A 7946-nucleotide genomic window follows, 5' to 3' on the forward strand; every position below is an offset into this window, starting at 1 on the left:
AAGAAATCCGAAATCCTCACATCTGGACCAATAAAGAACATCATGATAAATGGAGAAAAGATTGAAGGAGTAAACTCCTATCTCTGAGAATGCCCCCCTCACACAGTCCTTCAAGCTCTACAATGCATGGACCCAGGAGTGACAGTCCCACAATCTGCACTGTGGCAGCGCTGCTGCATTTAATTGGAAGGAAGAAGGGGAACATTCATTTGGCCTGCGTCTGCAATTCAGTGCTCTGAAATTCTGAACTTCAGATAAAAAAATGTCTTTCCTTTTAAATAAAGAAAACTGAATGTTGACAATCCACGAAGCAGTCAAATATTTTTGTGGATCTCAATTATATTTAAAAGCACGGACGCAGAGAGCAGAAATGTAGAATGGTCACCTCTGGGCAACAAAACGCCAGGAGAGTTTCTTACTGTTCTTTGGGGATAGGTATTTAATAAGCAATTCATCAACTAAATTCTGATGAATCATAAATAATGGGAGAAATACTCCTAGACATTGATTTTTGAAATGATCAGTTTAATTGAGAAGTGAAATGTTTGGAAGTGTCAGAACATATAATGGAAAGATACTGATTTTGGAATACAAAGACTTAAGTTCCCACAACCATGTTGAACTTATTTGTATAATCCTCAGAAAATCCTTTAACCTGTTCCTATATAAAAAAAAAAAAAGCCCATTATCTGTTTTGTCTCCGGCAACAGTGTTCTGTGAATCACATAAGATAATCCATGTGAAAGAAACTAGAGAGAGCACTGTATTAACTAAATATTAACTCAATGTAAGAATAAATTTGAAAAATGAAGATACAGAAAACCAATACTTCAGTTCTTTTTTTTTTTTTTACATTGTTGGTTTCTCAGATCCCACTTGTGCATATACATAACATGTCCCTTTATGGAAGCTACATTTCCACCCACTCCTTGCCTTAAAATTCTATTGTTACAGAAAAAGGACATTGTTCAAAGATTCTATGTATATCTTTGGTTTCTATTTTGTGCTTTTTAAATTTTGAAATATTATATTTTAACATGGAGATCAAAGAGATCTAATAAGAAATATTAAGATGTATCTAGCTAAAGAGATCCATAAGCAGTGTGAGATTGTTATTATTTCTAAAAGGATATGCTCTAATTATTTCTCGGAGAAAAAACAGATTTAATCATTTACATAATCATTCTATTACATGGACTTCTAGTAATTTTGGGGAGGTTATTATTTTTTCTAATCTTACTCTGTATGAAATCACTGGAGATGAATATAACACTAAAAGGTACACATAAACCAGTGGTTCTCAACCTGTGGGTCAGGACCCTTTTGGGGGGTCAAATGACCCTTTCACAGGGGTCGCCTGAGTCATAAATGTAGCAAAATTACAGTTATGAAGTAGCAACAAAAATAATGTTATGGTTGGGGCATCACCACAATATGAGAAACTATATTAAAGGGTCGTAGCATTAAGAAGGTTGAGAACCACTGAAGTAAATTTATAAAATCAGTTTCTGTATGAGAGACTTCCTTGTTCAGGCTAGTTTTATTATAAAAACTTATATCCTTTGGTTAACAGAAATTCTGTTAGGCATAATCTAATCCATCTATTACTTTTAAAACTTAGATATTACACATCAAACTGACTGTTTCTGTTTCTTTGATGGCAGTATTTCAGTCTTCCACAAGTCAATACTTGTATTAGATTATAGTCCTTAAAGGCAGATTGAAGTAAGTTTTCATTCATCTTCCCTAGTAATTGGTGAATCCTAGACAATCTTCTGAGTGATTAAATGGCATTTTTCTGTTCCTCTTTGTGTTTACACTTGTCCAAGATAGAAAAGAATGTCAATATGCAGTAGCTAAAATCCAACAGGAGGTACATAACTTCATTCTTTTTAAAACAAATTAACCAAATGATAGTTTTATTATACTATTCAAATATTAGAGAAAAATACAAGAAGTCTGTTAATTCTCTAAAGTAATTAATTGTTACAATGCAGTGGAATATTTAATATAGCTCTCCAACTCATACCGTTATTCCAACAAATAACCTTCATGTTTGATGTGGTCCTAGTTAACAATTAGGGGAAAATACTTATTGGATCATACAATCCAGCTGTGGGTGATTGTTAACAGGGTTAATGGAGATCGCCATCCTACTGGGTATAAAATCATGGGGGAGGAATCTTACTACTGGAAAGAGAGAAGAGCCAGGGGTGTAGTGAGTCCTTTGGGTCCTGAGATTCCTAGACATTGAACTTCATTGATCCAAGAGACACCATTGACATTGGAGCAGCAAAGGAGCCACAACAACAGAACCTAGAGCAAGAGCGTAAGACAAAGCAGTGGACATCTCAGTCCAGCTCAATGGCGGTCACAAAACAGTGCCTGTTGGGTATTACAAATCATTCTATGGGGCTCAAAATTTTAACATGCTTTACAGCAGTTGGGATAATGAACTTAGATGCAATTGGATGATAATCCCCTCTGGAATCCCTTAGACAGTTGTCATAAACTCCCGAGTAGACGGACCTCTCTGCTTTAAATGTAACTGGCCCAGCAGATCCCAGTGGGAGTCTCTATTTTGACTGCACTTTTTTTGTGAACACACCCAAACGAGACTAAGAAAATGCAGATCTGAAATGCAGCATGACTGAGAACCAGCAGCTGTCCTACAATCTCTGAGACATGTTTAAACATAATTTGTTTGGAACATACCTTTGCCTGTATGAATTGCAAATCTTGTGGCAATGTTTTACAATATCCTGATACTTAAATCTCTGCTGAGTTAGGGGGTAAAAAGCTTAAAACTCTGGCCAAAAAAAACAACAAACCGAACTCAATGCTGACGCATAACGAGCCCCTGTGGGTTTCTTAGACTTTTAACTGTTCACAGAAGTAGAAAGACCAGTCTTTCTCCCACGGAGTTGCATGTGTTTTCGAACTGCCAGCCATGCAGATCACAGCCCAACAGGCAACCACCACACGACCAGGGCTCCTAAACTTTGCTAAAAGTTTAAAGACAGTGCAATGAAGTCGGTTCAACTGTGTCTACTCATGGTGACACCAGTATGTACATTACACCTGCTCCATAGTTTTCATGACTGTGCTTTTACAGAAGCCAAGCGCATCTTCAGAGGGGCTTCTGAGTGTGAACCTGCAACCTGCTGGCTAGGAGATTGCTGATGCCGCAGAGTAGAGGGCACGGTGAAAAGTTAGAACTGCCTAGGGAATCTTGGCTTTAAGTCAGGAAGGTCTTTCACGTACCAATTACATGATACCCGACACCTTATTTAATTTCAATGAGCAAAACTGCTTCACCTCTATTAGCACAAAGTCCTAGTAGTATCTAAAGCACATCTTGACAATAGGATTATTAATCTTTTCTAAATTCAGATTCTCTCTAATAGAAAACAATTGCCATAAACACTCAATAAGAAATCTAGAATCTTATCTTGAACTTAACATTAGTAAGTCAATTTTGAAAAACAAAATGTATTACATCCTTTCTCTAGGCAACGCATCACAACTTCCCTTATTGTTTGCTTGCTTCTATTGCGATACAATTTGGAAATTTCAACTTCTGCAGCAGCCAATCATTTTTGGAATTTAGTAAGCCTCCTCAGGATGAAACCTGATTAGTAAAGATATTGATATAGAAATAGAAGTGGGTAAAAATCTGAGCAAAAATCAGAATGATCATAAAAGAAAGACCTCTTCTTAGGGTCTAGCAAGATAAGAACAGGGGACTGAGAAATGATAGTGATACTTTGATAAAAATCATGATCATATATCAAAGCTAACATGAATTGAGCACATACTATGACCCAGGTACATTTCTGTGTTAAGTGAGTCTTGTTTTTAAATCTTCAGATAAATCCTGTGACAGACCCCCTTAACAGCATTATACAGATAAGGAAACAGGCATACAGTAGTTGGGACCTTTTTCAAAATCTTTGGTCTAGTAAATGTGTGCAAGCTTAACTAACCAGCAGGTGACAGAGACAAGCTCAACTACAGAGCTACCAACTCTTGCTTCCCATGCTATTCTGCCTTCCTGTAGATATTAGACTAATCATGTTTAACACACATGCCACTGGTGTGATAAAACTGTTGTCATTTGCCCAGGTATCCATTTAAAGGTTAGAAAATAACTATTAAGGATTACCTACTCCATAAAAGAATACTTGTGCACTAGCTGCTGAGGGCAGGCTCGGCAGTGGAAACCACCCCTGGCTGGGCAGAGAAAGGCAGTTTTCTAGTCAGGGAAAGAAACTCAATGGGTTGCTAGGGGTGAAGGCCACTCAATGGCAGTGGTGTTTTTGTTTGTTTGTTTTGAATTTACTCCATGAATTACAGCTTACATTAATCATATATTCATTATTCATCGCTTGAATTACAGCAAGCGGGTCCAGATATGCCTTAAACTGAGTCTGAAAATTCACGAGTTACTGCTCTCCACGGTTTTTATTCAGGGCTTCAATATCGCTCACTATAAATGAAGTATAGTACTGTCATGCAAACAGTAAAGTGAGTTGGTATCACCAACATCTAGATTATATTTTCTTTCAAACTACTGCCTGAAACTAGCCTATTCTAGTCCTATTTTTTAACCGATTTAAGAAACGTTACCTTTCCTTATTTTAAACACTTCCACATTTCCCCTTAACACTTATCCGTTGGGTTCGTCCAGCAATAAAAGTGAAAATCCGGCCAATGCTCTAGGTGCTGGAGCAGCTAGCTAGACCAGAGGGGCCGCGTCCCGAGGCTGCAGACAGCGCGGGATAGGGAAGGATGGACCGATGGATGGGAACAGTCCCTGCGGCCGCCACGGTCGGCAGCAACCGACCCTTGGAGGCCCGACTCCCCCAGTTCTCCCGGGAAACTCCTGGCAGACACTGGACACGGAAACAAAAGAACAAAGGTGGAAGGGCTTCCGCCGGCCCTGGATTTCCAAACTGCACGGAGCAGAAGGGAAAACCGGGGGCGCGGGCGTTCCCTCCGTCTCCAACAGGCAGCGCCCCGCCAGGCCTGGGGGGCGGGGGGGGGGGATGCAGGAAGACCAGCGCCGGCGAAACCAGGAACTAACAGTGACGCGGAGGGACGGCTGCGGCTCCCAGCTCTTAGTTCCGCGCCTCCGGACCCCAGTCCGGGGGTGCGGGGTCAAAGGGCGGCGGCGGAAGCGCGTCTAGGAGATTGGCTTGCGGGCCGGGCGCGCAGGCGCTCCAGGGGGGCCGTGCCGCGGCAGCCGCGTGTGGGCCGTCTGAGCCCCCCGGTTACTTACCGGGGTCGGTGAGTCACGGGCAGCGGCCCGGGTCCTGGGGGGTCGCCGGCCGCGGCAAGAGCGGAGCGCAAATCAACAGTCCCTGGCCCAGTCCAACCAGGCCCGCCCCGCAAAAGGCGCGCGCAGGGCGTTCCGGCAGCCCGAGGGGCGGGGACTAGGCGAGTGGGCGGGGCTCCGCGGGTGGGCGGGGTCTTTGGTGGGCGGGGCTCGTGTAGGTCCAGATCCCTGAGGGTGGCCGCCCCCATTCTCTAGTTGCTGTATTGGGAGACCCGACTGGGAGAGAGGAAAGCTTTTGAAGAACATTGGGTACTTGGGCAACTCTCCTGGTCCTCCTGCTAAGGATAATACAGCTCTTTCCTAGAAACGATCTTTTAAAGTTCAACAGAGAGGACTCCACTAATAAAGGTTAGCTCTTTTGATGCGAGGCAAAAAAAAAAAAAAAGCTGTAGTTTTTGGGTTGTTTGCAAACTTTTTTATGTTGAAGAACTATTTTACCTTTTTTATAAATGGAACATTGTATGAAAGTCCTAGATAAATAGATAAAAATGGACATTTTTAAGTAATTTAAAAATGCAATTTTATAATGCCACATTTTTATCCTAGTTCTTTTCAAGTACAAAAAGGCGGGTTTGAAGAGCAAACAAATTTGAAATTGTGGTTACAGCTGAAGGTTCCCATCTTACATCAGCTTCAAAAGCCAAGAGAATTCTATATTGTGTTTTGGTAACATAGTTACCAGGAAATCCTGAATCGGCAGACTAGAATTTACCAATGTGAACAAGTTTATGGGGACTCTCAAAACCTCACTGATCTTTTTTAACCCTATTAATTGTCTCATATACATATGCGTGCACACCATACATATACTTGTATATTTTAAAAGATAATACTTTCTAAAAATATACATTATAAAGCTTAGGAAACAAAAAAATCAGTATCTTTTTAAGCCTTCTGGGAGGGTTTCACTAAAAGCAACTCCTCTTGTAACAGGAAGTAACCATTATACTAAATGTTATGTTACAGATAGTCTGCATATATATCCACAGCTGTGTGTAGGATTTGACTGGTAGCAAACCTACAGGGCACAGTAGAACTGCTCCATAGGGTTTCTGAGACTTGATTTGATGGGATCAGACAGCCTCATTTTTGCCCCTGACCTTGGGTTAGCAGCTCAAACCTTAACCCCTTGTGTCAGCAGGGTTCCTTTAAAATGTATAATTCCCTAAAAGTATAGCACTCTTCTTTTTTTACTTTAGATAATAAGAATCATACCACTTTTGCTCCCCTTAAAAGCTACTTTTTACTCAATATTCATTGAAATTTTGAGTTCAATTGTCCAAATCCATTCCATATGTAAAAGGCCTGAATATCAACATTTACTATGCATGTTGTTGTTAGGTTTTTCAATTTTGCCTGCTCATCTGAATATTCTTTTAATGAGCATTTACTCTAGTGGTAATAGAATTGGAAATATTTTATATGCTGTTTAGCTATTTGAGTTTCTATAAAATCCCTGTTCTCAAATTATGTTTAATTTTTACTGGATTGTTTGCTTTTGAAACTTGATGTATAGATAATATTACATAATTTAATGGTTTCAATGCTACTTTCATCAGTTATATGAGTATCTCTTAGTTTATTGTGTCTTTTTCTGTCTTTTGATAACCAACAACTTTATATACTTTAAATTATATTATCTCATGTGTTTTGCTTTATCCCCACCTGAGATCATAAAATAGTCTTTCATTTTCTTCTAAGTTTTAAAATTTAGTTAATGAAAAATTTTAGACAGAAAAGAATAGAGAGTAAATGACCACTTAATTTTTTAAACTCTGCATATGCAAACATTCTCCCTCAACCCTTCCTTCTGATCCTTCTGGACAGCTGCTTTAATTATCTAGTCCTTACTCTCTTATGTAAATTTTAGGTTCAGTAGCATACCATCAATATAAAAAATAATTTGCTTTTGGTCTGAATTTATAGATTAATTTGAGGAGAATATGGTGAGTAATGTATTATGCTTTGACTACTAACCACTAGGTCACCAGTTCTAGCCCATCAGCTGCTCCATTGGAGAAAGATGAGTCTATCTCATACCATAAAGACTTTCAGCCTCAGAAACCCTGCGGAGCAATGCCTTTCTGTCCTACAGGTTCGCTCTGAATCTGAATGGACTCAATGGCAGTGGATTGAGTGGATTTTGTTTCTTTGTTTTTGTATTTTTAGGGAAATCTGTGTTCTTAGCTATGAACATTGTATAGTTATTCATGAATATTGCTCTTTATGCTGTAATGGCTGTGGTTTTCCGTATTAGACGTCTGAAACCTCTTCCATTACGCAAAGTTCCTATAATGTATTTACTGTTAAAATAAAATGAAAGGTAGCTTTCTTCAATTTTTATTTTTAACTGGCTATTACTATTTTATAAAAGGCACATACATTGTGTATGTTGATCTCATATTCAGAATGTTGATGGATTTCTGTTCATTTACTTCTTTGTTACCACTTTATTCTATGTGGACAATCACAGCATTCATAAAGATAGTTTATTCCTTTTTTTACTTAGTAACTTTTCTTTATTGTATTTTTCTAAAAATTTTATGGAATAATAGTATCTTTTCGCATAAACTTTGCCATAGCATTTCTAAATTTTTTATCGTAAAGT

The 7946-nt window shown here is 39.1% G+C and overlaps 1 protein-coding gene across 1 annotated transcript in view; it reads right to left on the reverse strand.

Moving 5' to 3' along the window:
* MANEA (mannosidase endo-alpha) overlaps positions 1-5425 on the reverse strand; it is a 37765-nt gene extending 32340 nt beyond the window's left edge. Inside the window, exon 1 of the mRNA XM_075554759.1 lies at positions 5282-5425. The gene's annotated coding sequence lies outside the window, so the exon portion shown is untranslated. The remainder of the gene's footprint in view (positions 1-5281) is intronic.
* Positions 5426-7946: the final 2521 nt, after the last annotated feature.

Source organism: Tenrec ecaudatus, chromosome 7, assembly GCF_050624435.1.
Source record: "Tenrec ecaudatus isolate mTenEca1 chromosome 7, mTenEca1.hap1, whole genome shotgun sequence".
Taxonomy (NCBI): Eukaryota; Metazoa; Chordata; class Mammalia; order Afrosoricida; family Tenrecidae; genus Tenrec; species Tenrec ecaudatus.